The following is a 16803-nucleotide window of genomic DNA, read 5'->3' as shown; positions in this document are numbered from 1 at the left end:
CTAAAGCTTTTTCACCACCCTTTCCTGCCTTTCCATTGTTGTTGATTGCAGTATTATCATCATCATCTCCTAAACATCACACAAAGGAGGGGCTTAAGTCAGCTGGGAGCCATGGGAACAGAAAGAACGGGAAACATTAGACAGCCTCAGTGGAGGCTGAATGACTGACTAGAGAGATGGGGGACTGAGGGAGAGGAAAGAATCAGAGAGGAAAATGAGGTTTGGACCACTGGAAGGATCACTGGTATTTCCATTAATAGAAACAGGAGATGCAAATTTGGGAGTGGGAAAGGGGGCAAAAAAAGATGTTTGCTGCTCCACGTAGTGTTTGTTGGTTAGGAGTCCGAGTGGAGCTGTCCAGCATTGGATGGGAAATGTGAGTCTGGAAATTTGTTTCAAGGTGATAGTGGAAGCTGTGAAGGAAGGGGTTGAAGAACATAGAAGAACTAGGGGAACAACAAATTTAGGAGACATAGGAAGAGGAGCTGGGCCCTCATTGTGGTCAGCATCTCTTTTCTGCTTTATCAACTCCCCATAGCATTTTCGTTACAGCAATCTGTAGCAAACTCTTTTTATTCTTTCTAGCCCTGAAACGTACTTCTGAGGGTTCTAGATATGAGTTCCTTCAGCTCCCCTCCCTTTATTCTTTTCTCATTTTAAAAGTTATTTTGCTTATTTTAATTAACAAATAGTAATCAAAATGCTAAGGTGTTACTTTTTTAAATTTCATTTTATTTTTTATTTTGAGGCTGGGGCTCCTTAGCTCACCCAGGCTAGACCATTGGACCCTCACAGACCTGGCCTCAATACTGATCAACTCGGAAGTTTGGGCTTCTTCTGTTTTTCTGAGACCAATCATTTACTCCTCCTTAGGCAGCCTGGTAGCTCTTTGCTTCTCGTATCATATTGGTCCTGTTCTTAGTAGAGACCCTCAGTTGGTTTTAGCTCCACTGCAGCTCAGAACCTCCAAGCCTCAGTGTCCCCACCGACAGGAACTATAGGTGTGTATGACCAAGTCAGGTGAAGCATATCTTTAAAATGAGTTTTATTGATACTTTAAAGCATGTCTGTCTACCTATCTACCAATCGATTGGAGTAGGGGGCTGAGTTTTTAGAAATTACTGAGGTGATAGGATACAGATACAAGGACTGCACTGCACCTGACAATGTATACAATATTCTGCCACAGTAAGTCCCCCACTTCTCTGCCATGCAAAGCATGTTTAATTATCTTTTTTCTTGAACTATGTTTTTTAATCAATTGATAAGCATTTATTAATCATTAAAAATGTGCCAGACACTGTGCTAAGCATGAGGGACATAGGGACAAAGCAAAAAACAGCCCCAACCCTCAAGGAACTTATATTATGATGGAGGAGACTGATAAGACACATAGGATAGATGAAAGGTGGCCTGAGAGAGGAAGGCAGCTGAAGGGACTGAGAATGACATCCTGTAGAAGGTTGCATTTGAGATGAATCTTAAAGGAAGTTAGGGCTTCAGAGAGGTGAAAGTGAATAATAGAGAACATTCTAGGAAGAGGGAGCTATCAGTGCAAAGGGATGCATGCAGACAAGAGATGGAGTGTTTTGTATGAGGACCAGTAAGTAGGTTAGAACTTACTTAAGCTGGTTATAGAGTGTGTGTAAAGGGAGATCCTATGTAAGAAGATTGAAAAGATAGGAAGGGGCCAAGCCATGAAGTAAAAACAATAGCAACAAAGGACTTCTTTTTGATCTATTCTTTAGAAAAACTATGTTAGTGACTGGATGCAGAATAGATTGAAGAGAGCAGAGACTTGAGGCAGAGAGATCACTTCCAAAGCCACTGATGAGGACCTGACCTACAATGATACCTTGTGTCGGTGAAGAGAAAGGGACACAAATGATAAATGAGACAAAGAAACAAGATGATTTGGCAACCTATTGGGCTATGTGAGCCACCTGAGTGACTGAGAGATTGGTGGTGCCCTGGACCAGTAGAGGGAAGTTCAGAAGAGGGGTGGGTTTAGGAGGAAAAATGAGCACAGTTGTGAACATGTTGAATTTGCAATGCCTTCCTTTTAGTGACATTTTCATTTACATAATGGTAATCATTGTAGATTTTGGGGGGGTGTTGTTCTGCTTATTTTACTCTGCATCATTGATACATTTTCATGTTTCTCTGAACTCTTAGTGTCTTATAATAAAATAACATTCTAGAGGGAAGTGAGGTGGCTTAGTGGATAGAGAGCCAGGCCTGGAGATGGGAAGTCCTGAGGTTCAAATCTGGTCTCAGACACTTCCTAGTTATGGGATCCTGGGCAAATCCCTTAACCCCCATTGCCTAACCCTTGCATCTCTACTGCCTTGGAACCCAAACACAGTATTGATTCTAGGGTTTTAAAAAAAGTATAGTATTGATTCTAGGGTGAAAGGTAAGGGTTTAAAAATTCTATTAAATCCACAACACCATAGCTTTTTTTATCTTTCAAAGTTTAATTTTTCCCAATTATGTGTAAAAACAATTTTTAATATTAGTTTTCTAAAAATTTGAGGTCCAAATTCTCTTCCTCCCTCCCTTTCCTTCTCCCTTCTTGAGCTGGTAAGCAATTTGATATAGGTTATACATGTGATATCATGCAAAACATATTTCCATATTGAATAGTGTTTTTTTCTCAGTCATTCTGCAACTTACAGGTACCTGTTTTATTTCTTTCTCTATTGATATCTTGCTATACATTGGGTATTTCTGTCTTTGACTTTCTGAAATAAAAAAAGTATGAACTTTGAGACACTAGTCTTTGTATAATAATTTCAAATAGATCCAGAATGGTTGGACCAATGTATAGATTCACCAACAATGTATTAGTGCACTTATAAGGACTCCTATTTTCGTAACTATCTTTGCCAATTTCAGGGTATGAGGTCATCTCTTGGACTTTCATTTGCATTTCTCTAGCTCTTTGAGGTTAGGGACTATTTCAATCAATCTTTACAATGTAGTATCTACCTACCACAGTCCCTGGAACCATAACTATATAAAATCTCACTGACTGGTAATATGGCACACATACTCAAATGCCCATTTATAGTTTGCAATTCTGGTCTCTAGGTATCTCCAAATTAATACGTTCAAAAGGTAATAGGTCCAGAACAGAACTCATCTATCCTCCCACCATTTCCCGTAATATCTGTTTCTGTTGAGGGACAAATATCTTTTTAGTCATCTAGGTTCAAAGCCTCAAGAGTCATTTTCAACTCTTCATTCTCCCCTACTCTACAGGAGAGTATTCTAGGCACGGGAGATAGTTAATCAAAAGACATTGGGAACTGGGAGATGAAGTGCCAAGGTAGTTGAATCATAGAGTGTATGGAGGGGTATAAAGGGTAGGAATATTGGAAAGGTAGGAAGGGACCACATTGTGAAAGACTTTAAATGCCAAAAATAAGGTTTGGTATTGATCTTGAAAGTAATAGGAACTTACTGGAGTTTATTGAATAGAAGAGGGTAACATGCACTTTAGGAAGCTCATTTTGGCAGGTGGTGATTCAAAATTGGAGGTCAGGAAAGAGACTAGGGCTCACATTAATGGGGTGGGGAGATTAGGGCTCACATTAATGGGGTGGGGTGAGAGGAAGAGGGTGTCTTGTCCAAAGATATAGACTGAGTTCATGGAAGACTATTACTCGTTTTCCACTTCACCAAATCCATCTTAGTGATGAGGAGACCTATAATGGAAGAGGTTTGTTGAAGGTAACAGTGAGCTTTGAGGAGAACTAAAAGAAACTGGAACAGTCACTGAGAAGGACTGGGACATCAACTAAAGATGAATATGAGGACTGAGAAAGAGTATTGAAGACTTAGCTCAGCTTACACAGTATAAATATGAAGTGGAACTGATTGGTGTGGTAATGTAACTTCCTCTAGCAAAGCTCAAAGGCCAGGAATAGGAGAAAGCAGGCAGTTATATTTTGCCTGGGGTTAGAGAATGGCAAAGAAGATTTATGAGAAGATCAAGAAGGTTGAGGGTTCTAGGGTGTTCCTGAGACCTCTCTGAAATGACTGACCATGGTATCTATGCTGGGTAGGAAACAAGCTGGTGCATGTTTTTGTCCAATTTAATTTACCAATTCCATAGATTATCAGTTTTCAACTTTTTTTAGTATCAGGGTCCATTTACACTTTAAAAAATTGAGACCCTCCTCATTTATGTGGGCCATATTTTCAATGAAAACATATTAGTACTAATGTGAAAATAATTTTTATCTCAAAAAATCCCCCCTCCCCACAAAAGTTGTTGAGGACTCCCAAGGGTCTTGGGACCACACTTTGAGGATTTCAGCTATAGATTTTCCTCAGCTGGTCATAGATCAGGTGTCCCCCAGGAAGCAATCACTTAGTCACTTAGTTGTGGCATCGGAAGGAACCTTGAGGTTATTTAGTCCAACCCCCACCAGAAGCATGAATTTTATTCCATTTCAGCACTTATCACAGTGCCCGGCACATAGTAGGTTCTTGATAAATGTTTATTGATTGAGTGCCTGAAGATTGCCACTAACCAGGGACTCACTATCTCCTGAGGCATCCTATTCTACTTTTAGACAGTTCTAATTCTTAGACTGCTTTTCCTTATAATTTAGTGAAACATGTCTCCTTTTTGCACCCATTAGTCTTAATTCTGCCCTTTGGGACCAAGCAGAATAAATCCAATTCTTCAAATACTTGAAGACAGCCCCTCACTTTTCCTCTAAGTCTTTTCTATTACATGATAAATATCCTGTTTCTTCAACTCATTCCAACTCTGATATTTATTGCCTATCCTATGTGAAGCTGGGAAGACAACTAGATCTTTCCAAGCCTCAGTTTTCCTTAACTGTAAAGTTAAAAGCTTCCATTAGATGGCCTTTAATCCTCCTTCTATCTCTAAAACTATGCTCTTATGAACTTGTCTCTTGTTCTCTACCCACTCTGGGACAGTTGTGATGCCCAAAAATAAACAGCATTCTAGAAGGGATCTGACCAGGGCAGAGGACAGGAAGACTATCACCTCTCCTATTCTGGTCATTATACTTTTATAATATAGTCTAAGATTACTTTTGGGGGGATGCCATACCATACTACTGACACCACAATCATCCTTCCTTTTTTCCCCACACAAATTGGTCAATGGCTAAGTCTCTCTGATTCTGTACTTGTCCCATTGCATTTTTTTCAAATAGGCAGGTGGGTGGTATGGCAGATAAAGCCTTGGGAATGGACTTAATATGTAGCCCTGGGCTAGTTGCTTTACCTCTGTTTGCCTCTGTTTCCTCAATTGTAAAATAGGGATAGTAATAGTACCTTTCTCCCAGGGTAATTGTCAGAATCAAATGAAATATTTGCAAGGTCCTTGGTACAGTGTCTGGCTCATAGTAAAGGTTTAATAAGTACTTATTTTCTCCCCCTCCCCTTGTTCTCTACTATTCCTTCAAGGTCACTGACCAGCAGTTGAATCCATCAGGTCTTTCAGAACTCTAAGATGTTGTTTGTCTGAATCTGAGGATTTGAACTCATGAGGGTAAGCTGATATTCTCTTATTGCTTCATTTAACGCTCTGTTACTCCTCCCTTCTAACCTTCTTTAACCTATTTTGCCCAAGTTCAATACTATTTACCTTGGTAAAAAAAGTGAATGAATCGAGAAATATTTTCAAGACTCAAAAGAAAATAAATCTTGATGGAGAATTGAAGGGCTGATTCTTTGGGGCAAGGAGTCAGTGATACAACATATATGTAAGGTAAACCCTAAGTATAGCAGAGAGAGAGAGAGGGAGAGAGAGAGAGAGAGAGAGAGAGAGAGAGAGAGAGAGAGAGAGAGAGAGAGAGAGAGAGAGAGAGAGAGAGAGAGAGAGAGTCCTAGTTGGAGTCTAGATACAGAATCTCTCAATCTCTTGCCAAGAACCTCAGGCTATGGAAAGTGGAATTCTGAAGAGTCACTAACTAGGGTCCCATCAGGAGACTTAGCAGAGCAGTCTTATAGCACTCAAACTTTTCAGTCAGGAATGGGGAAGAGTGATCTGTATTTGGCCCAAATTCTCCATGCTCATGAGAGAATAAGTAAATCAAAACTTGGTTTAACACCTCTGAAAGACCAACCCCATATACCGAAGATTGGGCTGAATCTAAGCTAACTTTAAGACATAGTTTCAAAACATTTACTAGTTGTACATCTCTAATGAAAGCTTCTTTTGGATTTACCTTTCCCCCTTCAAATGCAAATTCATGAAAAATTCCTTTTAATTTAGAGTTTTCTAATTTATGAGAAGCTCATTGGTCCCCTAGAAAGGTTACTTAGAGGTAGGGATTGGCAAGAAAGGTGTGAAAGGTCTAGGATTTTACTGGGACTGTAATTGAAATGGTTGTCTATGGGGTCTCAGATGAGCAAGAAATAGTCTAGTGCATAGCACTGTCCAATCTAATTAGCTAATTTCATAGATTTCCCTAGCTGGCAATGGATTAAACATCCCTCAAAAATTGGTCTCCCAGAGTCATTTAATTAGTCTAGGTTCTGTCATTAAGTAGATGACACGAGACCTTGGGCAAGTGGTCATGAACCTTCACTGAGCCTCTTTTCCCTCTTACATATACAAAAATAGAGCTAGATGGAATGATTTTTGCAGGCCCCTTCCAACTCTAACCAACTGACTTTTTGGAAGTCAAAAAAGCTAATGGTATCTTTAGGCTGTAGTGAGGAAACTGTCCAGAGTGAGGAGAAAGAATAGGAGACAATTAACCTGAAGAATAGAAGCAGAGAGAAGAACACATAATATCTGTCCTAAAGTATTTGAAGGACTATTATGTAGAGAAGAGATTATCCTTGTTTTTTTGCTTCAGAAAGCAGAATTGACCTGATTTAATGAGAGAATCAAGTCCATCCCACTTCCTCTTTTCCCCTATTCCACGTGTCAAAATACCAAAGAATCAGAAATTTTGAGTTAGAAGGGATCTCAATGGCAATTCTAGTCTAACTTATACTTGAAAAAGAATCCCTGCTATAACATGCCTGACAAGTAGTCATCCAGCCTCTTTTTGAAGAAGGGGAATCCACTTGGCAGCCCATTGTTAGATGCCCCTCCCCAAAGATGGATCTTCTAGTCTGGTGTTTTTGCGCTCTCTCTCTCTCTCTCTCTCTCTCTCTCTCTCTCTCTCTCTCTCTCTCTCTCTCTCTCTCTCTCTCTCTCTCTCTCTCTGTCTCTCATTCTCTCTCTCTCTCTCTGTCTCTCTCTCTGTCTCTCTCTCTTTCTCCCCCCCCTTCTCTTTTTCTCTTCTCTCGCATGATATGATTCCCAAATCTATTCTTTGGCCCTAATTTTTCTTCTCAACTCCAGTTCCAAGTCAGCAACTGCCTGCTGGAATAATCTCCCTGGAGGTCTCATTTGTCTTTTCAAGCTCAACCCATCCAAAGTAGAAATCATTAACTCTCCCTCTAAATCTATCCCTTCTCTACACTTTGCCATTCTTCTTGAGGGATATAGCCATTTTTCTAGCTACCCAAGTTTTCACCCTCAAAGTCATCCTTTATTCTTTACTCTCACTTCTTCCCTTTGCTCTCACACCATCACTTCCAATAGCCAAGTCTCATTTATTCTTCTTCCATGGTTTCTCACATCTATCCTCTTTTCTCCACTCAACATAGACCCTGCCTAATTTATCCTCTAAATACCTATCATGATTGAGACACAAACACAAGTATGTAGATTCTCTTTCCTTAAGAAGTTTACAATCTTTTTTATTAAAAAAATTTCAATGAACAAAAATTAAGTTTCCACACCCTTCTCTTCAACCACTGAAAAAAGGAAAATAATTAAAAAATCTTTCAGTTAGGAGGGAGGTGGAAAGAAAGGGAACTGCTTGTGAATTGAAAAAAAGCAAATATCAAAGAAGAAAGATAAGGAGAAAGTTTATTTATCAGAGCCCACTCTTTCAGCCATTCCCTATTGCCTCTATTACAAAATCCCAAAGTCCCCCTGCTGATATTGGAAACAATCCACGCTCCTGCTCCACCTTCTCTTCCCAGACTTCTATATGACTCCTCAACATGAACTCTTAGTTCCAGCCAAATGAAATTACTAATTTTCACCAGACTTGGTGTGCTATTTCCTGTCTGTGCTTTCACACAGACTGTGCCCCTCGTGCGGGAATGTTCTCCTTCCTATCTCTTCTTCTCAGAAACCTTATCTTTATTCATGTCTAACCTCAGGTGCTCTGTTCTCCAAGAGGCCTGGCTTTCACAAGCACCCCCTTATCATTACCAGTGTCCTCTTCCTCCTGAAATTACTTTGTGTACTTATCTGTGCACATATTTTCCTGTGCTGCCCACTCCCCCTGACCTGGTCCCCAGATATTAAGGAAGGTTCTAGAGTGCAGAGACCATTCATTTTTGGTTTTCTATTCCTACTACCTGAAAAGTGCTTCGCTCTTAGGTGGGATTTCATGCTTGTTGCATCAAAGTAGGAGCAGTGGTTGGGAAGGGAGAGAAATTGGACACACGGAAAATGTTCCTAACAAAGAAAGCTACAAAAAAAAGGAATAGAGTACCTATGGGAGAGCTTATTGTATTCCCCCTCGATATAGTTTTTTCAGTCAAAGGCTAGATAGCTAATTGTCCCTGTGGCATGGGCATTGTATCCCCAGAAACTCAGGCAAACCATTATGGGGAAATTCCTCTGCTCTCTTAGGCCCACATGACTCTTTACCTAAAACACCTGACCTTGGAGATTACCTTCCTTTGATTGCCCCATTGATTTGAGATGGCAGAATATAAAAATTCCAGAATGGAGGCACGGAGGGGGCAACCTCCAGGTTGTTCCACTTATTCTGTCTTGTTGGCAAAGGAGTTATTACTAATAAATCTCTCTCTTGATCATTAAGTGGGGTTTTTGGAGTCTTGCATGCTTGCAAAAGGTATCCTTCCTGAACCCAAGGGGTACACCTTGCTGACCCCTGACAACACCTGAAGTTGGAGAAAGGATTCTCAGTCAGGAATGGATTGAACCAGACTTCTGAAATGTTAGTTGGCATTTCTTTGGCAAGTTAGTGTCTGCAAAAAGTGCTTTACAAATTAACATCATTTCCTGACTGGGTAGGTGCTATTTTTCTCCCTATTTTACAGATGAGGAAATTGAGGTTAAGAAAAATTAAGAGACTTGTTTGACATCAGTGTTCTATCCACTAGGTAGCCCAACTGCTTGATTCTGGAACACCACAGAGAAGAAATCAGTTTCTCTTGAGAATCTGCTTTCTAATTTAGTGGAACTCAGTGCTCTCCTAGGGACAGTGGAAAGGAAGGTAGAAGACTATAACTTCCAAGATTGTATAGCTCCATGACACTGGAGCTTTTTCCTGAAGCATCTGACGTCAGGCATTGATATACACCTACCAGACCCAGCCCTTCTCATAGTCCTGCCCCTGCCTACAATCCTGTCAATGTCCACTGACCTAAGGGACCCTTGTAGCCTAGAGCATTCTCTGAATCCCTGTCCTGGTCCAAGTCTGATGTGGGAGGAGGAATCAAGTCAACAAGCATTTATCAAGCCCCTACTATGTGCCAGTCTAGGCATTGTACTAAGCCCTGGGGATGCAAATAGAAGCACAAAGAAAGACAATCCTTGTCTTCAAGGAGCTCATATTCTCCTATTTGGGCAGAGAATACCCAAAAAAGAGATGGAAAGGATGGAGGAGAGTTTACCCATGTGGGGGCATGGTAGGAAAAATCAGGAGAACAACATGTGGCTGGTCTGGGATCTTCCCCCAAATGGAAGTTCCAGGAAGACCACCAACAAGAGAAGGGAAAGGGGGAAAAGGCACCTGAGGCATGGCGTCGAAGTCCAGAGAAGGGCAAAGCAGAGGCTGGGACTTTGCATGAATCATCAGAGCAGATGGCCTCCAGATGGACAGTTTCAAGTATTCCTTGGACTGCAAATTACCCATTGTCATAATCCCATTAACCCTCACCATGGAAACATCCAGCTCCCAAACTCTGATATCCATGTCCACCCTAACCATCCTAAATAGACCTAGCAGTCTTAAAAATCTTCAGGAAAAATAGACTTGGGGGCGTGTTCAGGTGTTTAATAATGATACCCAGAGTTCTTCAACCCAAGGCACGGAAGTCCTCAGCAATTGAAACTCTCTTCTTCCTGTTATATGTCCAACAGAAAGAGAGACTGCCCATGGACCCTTCTTCAGTCCTTCCATCCCCACCAGTATGCCACTAGCATTCTTCTGTATTAAAAGCCATGATTTGGTTCTCCCTCTGCCTTCTCCTCTTCCTTTAGTTTGTTTTGGGAAATGCTCATGGAGAATTTTATTAAATGGAATATCTTAATTTCCCAGTCATGTTGGTTGTTCTTCTCGGGACCTTCTTCATATTCCCTCAACCTCATTTCACATGTGGGCCCCAGATAGATAATAATAAATAGAAAATCTTGCAAAACTTCAGTCAGCCAGAAGCCATTTATTCAATGGAGCACATTCACAGCAATCACTGTTTCCCGGACCACCAGACACCCCGTTGTTCTTTAATTAAATATCGGATAATTCAAATGTGCTCATTTCAGAGTCTGTTTTTCTCATCCCTCGTGTTTCAGATTAATGAAGTTGAACCAAACTCTCCTCAAGACCTAAGCTGTGCTAACTCTAGACCACCATGATCCCTAGAACTTTCTGTGCAATGACTGGAAGATCATGTGGCCCTGGCTCTCTTCCCCTCTCCAAGACAATCATCAAGACCACCTTGAAAGCATTGCCACCAAAAGGTAGTTGGGAAGCTTAAACATCTAATCATCACTCCCTGGGAATATGCCTTTCTGAGGGGCCTGTCCCCCAAGTTTGAGCAACATTGAAGGAAGACTAGCTCCTGGTTCCCCAGATTTTATTTCTCAGTTTTTAAAGCAAGAAGTATTTGTTAAGATGTCATTATCCTGACATCTCAGAAATGTAACGCCTCATGGCAGGTGCAAGGGACTTATTCATCATCAGCAACATACCATGTTCATTACCATGGTACGGTTTTTATCATTCCTCTGGACTGGAATGACCTTCCCCTCTTCCACCCACTTGTCTCAATCCTACTCAGCCTTCAAGGCCCACTTTCCCCAATTCCTTAACAATTCCATTCCCTCTGCTCCTTCTGTACTTATAATCTTGATTATACAACTCAGTATTTAATTATACATGCCATTTGTACTCCTCTCTAATTGTTTTGTGCAGTCGAGTCTTATCTTTCCAACTACATCATTAGTTCCTAAATTAGGGTTGCTGAGGGTCTGATCAGGTAATAAGAGGAAGATTTCCTGGCATGAAGCAGTAGGAATTCAGGTACAGATGACCAGTCATGACTTCTGACATGGGCCCATGAGAAGCAGGGCAGGAGTGGAACCTGAGGGGAGAGAGGGAAAGGAGGGAGGAGAAGGCATGGAAGCTACTCTAGATGATGGGGTCATTTAAGGATCTGCTCTTCCTAAATTTCTATGGCTTACAGAAGACAAGCTACCTGGTTCAGTTCTCTTTTTAAGTGTCAGGGTCATAGAACGTCACGCTGTTAGAGATGGATAGCTTGACACTTTTCATCTGAAGTAGCTCTGTCCCTTTGTAGGTTCAGGGATGTTGAGAAAGTCAACTTTCTCTGAGTCTCAGGTTTTTTTTTCTCTTTAAAACAAAGGTTCTGGGATATAATGATCTTTAAAGTTCCTTCCATTGCCAGGATTTGGTGATTCTCTTATCTATTTTAAGGTATTGGTAAGAAAATATTGGGAATGAACGAAATTCTACAATCAGGGGTTTTAGTTCATGTTTTGTTGAACCTCCTTAGCACCCAGTGATGGGTCAAATACAAGAGAGTTGTGCTGGATAGGGTGAGGTACAGTTGATTACAAAGGTATGGAGGTGAGAGATGAAATGTCATGTACTGGGAATGACCAATAGGGCACTCTAACTGCAATGAGAATGCAGGAGCTGGAGGCTTTAGCCCTTTCATCTCTTGAATTGAACACTTTTATCTCCAGAACTGCTATTTGGCCCTCCCTGCCCCCCTAACACTTAATCACGTGTACGAAAGTTGGGTACAACGTGTTATCTCTTGCCTGGTGATTTTTTCCTTCTCAGACTTCTTTGATGGCTCACTATCTTGCTCCTGCTCATTACCTGGGTGGCACCTTCCAAGGCTCTGTCTTGGTCTTTCTTTGATTCTCTCTTGAAATATTTTCTATTGGTGAGCTTTCCTGGTTTTGATAATTTTCTCCATTCATACGGCATCCAAGTCTATCTGCCTGGCCTTCATCTCTACCTGGCCAGTATCATCAGCTACCCTGTTTACAAAGGAACTCATTTCCTGCCCCCTTCCCCAACCCTACCTTCTAAACTTCCTTATTTCTATTGAGGACATTCCTGTCCTTCCAGTGACCCAGACTTGTGGCCTTGGAGTTATCCTTGACTCTTTTCTCTCCCTCGCTCCAATCATTTCTGTTGCTCCTTACTTTTTCTAGCATAAAATATAGTCTTCAGCCCAGCATTGAAAATCTCCCATAATCTGGCTCTCAGCTATCTTGCTTTTCTGTTTTTTTTTTTTTTGCCTCCCTCCCAATCCCCCCATATTCTATTTCCTAGGACTTCTCTTCATGACTGACTGAATGCATGAAAAAAACATTTATTAAGAACTTACTCTACAAAAGGAAAGGCACATCCTGCATTCAAGGACTTTATGTTCTAAACAGGGGTAGGGGGGAGATACACACAGGAGAGCGGTGTCGAGGGAGAGAGAGACACTTTGCTCTGGAAAGCGAGGGGGGTCACTCCTTCCAGAAACAAGAGCAGAGTTGATTTGGTCATGGTTCTTGAACTGGAAGGGAAGGTTAAAATGGTGGCAGGGTGGTTGATGAGGGTGTAGAGAATGAAGACGCTCATAGCCAAGGTCTTCCTGAAAAAGTGACTGAGAGGCAATCACTGGGAGGGTAAAGATAGAGGCAAGGAGGAGAAACCAGAGCAGCTGGTTCTAGACATGTGACATTAAAAACTTTCAGGGTGACCCTGGGCAGGTCACTTAACCCCCATTAGCCCTTTACAGCTATTCTGCTTTAAACTGATGCACAATATTGATTCTAAGAGGGAAGGGATGCATTCTCCACTCAAGGCTCAGTGGACTCTGAACTAGCTGTTTCCTGCACACGTAAGCATTTGCCCGCTATGTCAGGAATGTGCTCCCTCCTAGCCTCTGCCCCTAGGAATTTCTCTCTGCCTTCAGGTGCCCCCTCCACATTTGGTTCTGTTTCCAATCTCTCTCCCTTTTCTGATGACTTTGTATACGTCACATAACCTCTGTGTGCTTTAATCCATTGGAGAAGGAAATGGCGAACCATGCTAGAATCTTTGTGGAGAACCCCTCCCTCATGACAGCCTGGCCCATAGGGTCATGAAGGGTTGGACTGGACTGAAAAGCCAAAATGAAGCATCCAAGTATTCTAGCTGGTGGCCCAAGTAAAAGTGAGCTTCTCTCGGGCCATTCTCATTTGTGTCTTTCTCTCCCTAGCACCTAAGGGCACAATGCCTTTGACACAGTGGGTGCTTTTAAATGTTTGGTGAATTGAATTGAAATTGGGCATCTTAGAAGCAGGGTTGGAAGCTAGAGAGCTAGGTCCTGGTTCTGCCCAGAAGCAGACCCCTTCATTCCAGGTGACTTTGAACAGATCACTTTCCTTGAGAGTCTTTAGTTTCTCACCTTCAAGGGAGAGGGAAGGCTCCTTCCAGCTCTGGATCCTTTGGTATCTTTCTTCTCATGGCAGACCCAGAGAGGAGGAACAACAGCCCCTGGTCATGCATCTGGTGAGAGGGTGGGAGAGTGAATGCAAAAAAATAGGAACAGAGAAAGGAGGGAGAAACAGGAAAAAGAAGAGCATCTGGGGAGATAAGATGGGAGGAAGAAAGAGGGAGAGGAAGAAAGGGAGGGAAGAAGACACCTTTTGGTTTAGGGCTATTATATTAGGATTGGAAAAGGACTTAGATGTCATTAGGTTCAGCCCCCTCATTTTATAGTTGAGAAAACTGAGGCCCAATGAGGTTAAGAGACTTGTCTAGGGGAATACAGTAAATGTTGGAGGCAGGATTTGAACTTATGTCTTCTTTAAAAAAAAACAACAAAACTCTTACCATCTATTTTAAAGAATCAACAGTGTGTATTAATTGCAAGGCAGAAGAGCAGGAAGGGCTAGACAACGGGGGTTAAGTGACTTGCCCAGGGTCACACAGCTAGGAAGTGTCTGAGGCTATATTTGAACCCAGGACCTTGTATCTCTTGTCCTAGCTCTCAATCCACTGAGCCATCTTGCTGCCTCCAAACCTAGGTCTTCTTCACCTTCAAAGTGCCCTACATATTCTTCAGGAGCCCATTTATTGCACAAAGTAATGTAACCTGTTCTCATCTGGTTAAGCTCAAGGAGGCTTTCCCAGGATCATAAATTTGAAACTAGATGGGACTTCAAAGACCATCAACTCCACCCTCTCCTCTACCCTACTCTCATTTTGTAGAAGAGAAAAGTAAAAGTATAGGGGTTAAGTGACTTGCCCAGGATAATACAACTGTTATTGTCTGAGGCAGGATTAGAACCCAGGTCCTCTGGACTCCAAGTCCAATGGCATATATGTCTACCATGCTGTCCAAGGATAGGCTAGGCATGCCCCTTCAGGATACCTGTTCTCTGTCTCTCAGTATCCCACACATGGATCTCTCTGTCCCATCTTTAGCTATGGATGAGGCTTTATTTCTCTGTTTCTATTTTCTATTTCTTTCCTAAGGGTCAGGACTTGAAAGAGGGTAGCAGAAGTGGTTTTCATTACTTCCACAAAATACAAACGTGTTGATAGCTCTCTCTTGCCCCCAGTGTATCCAAAGTCCTCCATTTGTGTGGTGCAGAGTGTCTCAGCAGAGAGCTGGAATAAAACCAACTTCATCGAAGACTGCTAGCTCTAGAGCTTCCAGCTAAGCTGACCTTCCAAAGGAGAGAGAAAATGGTATATTTGTATGGAGCGTGGAATGTTTTGAGGAGACCCTGTGCTTTATACAAGTCAGAAATCAACAATGGAAATGATCCCCTTCTGAAAGATTGTTCTATGCTGTTTAATGTATAGTTCCTTGAGAAATGTACCTTTTCCCCAGAGTAAAACCCTACAGTATAATTTGTCTAGCCAGTTCTAAGCCAAAGTGATCTAGTTTGTTAAAATTCTTATTAATGTTTTTCAAACCACGAAGATAGTCGTCACATTGAGCCAGGTGGCAAGTGCCATTGTCAGGTTAGGTTGGGGTTTCCTCATGATTTCAGGCCTGATTTCCATCGATCGATCCATCGATCGGCCCCCTCCTCCTGCTTTTCTGATCCAGCATTGAAAAGCATCCTTCAGACAGGAGAGCATGGAATGCCTAGGACACCAGGGTCCACCAAACAGGTCACACACATTCAGATGGTACACAGTATTGGGGGAAGTTAAACTCAGAATGTGAAGCCCTGATTTTGAATCCCGATTCTGACTTTGGGCGGGGAACAAGTTCTGTCCCTTTTTCCTCCTCACTTAAATGGAAATGACAATATCTGCCCTGCCTGTCTTACAAGGTTTCTGTGAGTAAAATACTGTGGAAACCTTGAAGAGCTATCTAAGTACCTGATCATTTTTGCTACTTCCTGCCCCACAACTCTCACAAGGGCAAGAAGGAGAGGATTGGCCCCTCATAGAGAGTCATCCTGCTTGGAATTCTCTGATTCCCTTCTTGCAAACTGCAAGCAAAAGGGCGCCTACTTGTTGTCTGGGGGATGGCTAAACAAATAGTGGCACCTGAATGTAATGGAAATATGATCGTGCCATAAAAATAATGAATGTGAAGAATTCAGAGAAACTTGGGAAGTTTTCTGTGAATTGCTGGGGAGCAAAGAACATTTGACCCAATGTCCACTACGAGGACTTCCAAACTGATCAATGGAGCAACTAGTTAAGACTTCAGATTGCTGATAGGGAAACACATGCCTCAGCAGAAGAAAAAGATGATAGGAGCAGAATGAGGCATACGCTGGGTCAGATTGTACTTATTTCTTCCCAGGGAGGGGACTGGGGTCATAGGGAAGGGACAGTGATGTAAAAAAGAGGAAAAGAAGTGACATTAAAACCAAAACCCTTTGGTAGTGTGATCTGTGTGTACATATGTGTAGAAGGTGAGGGTGACCTGCACTCTGCCTCTGCCTCTAAAAATGGGGACTCCCCAGACCTGCCAGGACAAGATTCTGTCTGTTATAGGGAAACGAAAGCATCAGATGGATGAAGCCAAAGGCAATCCTGCAGCTTAGGGACAGCTCCCAAACATCCCTTGATAATGCATTGGATATCATGGGTGATCATGGGTTCTTACCCCACCTACTTCCATTAAGGATTGGAGACAGCAGGTGATCCTGGAATCACAAAATTTTAGATTTACTTATATTTTAATTACAAATATTTTTTTTACCAATTACATGTAATAAATTTCCATATAAGTTTTCTGACATTATAAGATCCAAATTGTTGGCACACAAGAATTTTAGATTTAGAAGGTAACGCAATGGCCAACTAGTTTGACCCAGATCTGAGTGCGGTGGGAGTGATTTCCTAAGGCCCTACCATTTTACAGATAATGCTAGTTTTTCCTTCAAAGGGGGCAAAACTCATCTTTAAGACTTAGTTGACTCGGGGCAGCTGTGTGGTTCAGTGGACAGAGAGCCAGGGCTGGAGATGAGAGGTTGTGGGTGCAAATCTGATCCCAGATACT

At 41.9% G+C, this 16803-nt stretch overlaps 1 long non-coding RNA gene across 12 annotated transcripts; it reads left to right on the top strand.

The window, feature by feature from the left end:
* The first annotated feature begins 120 nt into the window (after positions 1-120).
* LOC103102773 (uncharacterized) lies at positions 121-15213 on the top strand. 12 transcript variants are annotated; one of them, XR_001629266.2, is made up of 5 exons: positions 133-376; positions 874-1001; positions 5455-5539; positions 10610-10777; positions 14894-15213. It is a non-coding gene; the product is annotated as an uncharacterized LOC103102773 (long non-coding RNA). The 12 variants fall into 12 exon arrangements; XR_001629267.2 differs by lacking the exon at positions 14894-15213 and having other exon boundaries at positions 121-219; positions 10610-11218; XR_001629272.2 differs by lacking the exons at positions 874-1001; positions 14894-15213 and adding an exon at positions 1063-1188 and having other exon boundaries at positions 127-219; positions 10610-11218.
* Positions 15214-16803: the final 1590 nt, after the last annotated feature.

Source organism: Monodelphis domestica, chromosome 3 (assembly GCF_027887165.1).
Source record: "Monodelphis domestica isolate mMonDom1 chromosome 3, mMonDom1.pri, whole genome shotgun sequence".
Classification (NCBI taxonomy): Eukaryota; Metazoa; Chordata; class Mammalia; order Didelphimorphia; family Didelphidae; genus Monodelphis; species Monodelphis domestica.
Note: the sequence above shows the minus strand (reverse complement) of the source record. Positions and strands in the feature narration are given on the sequence as shown.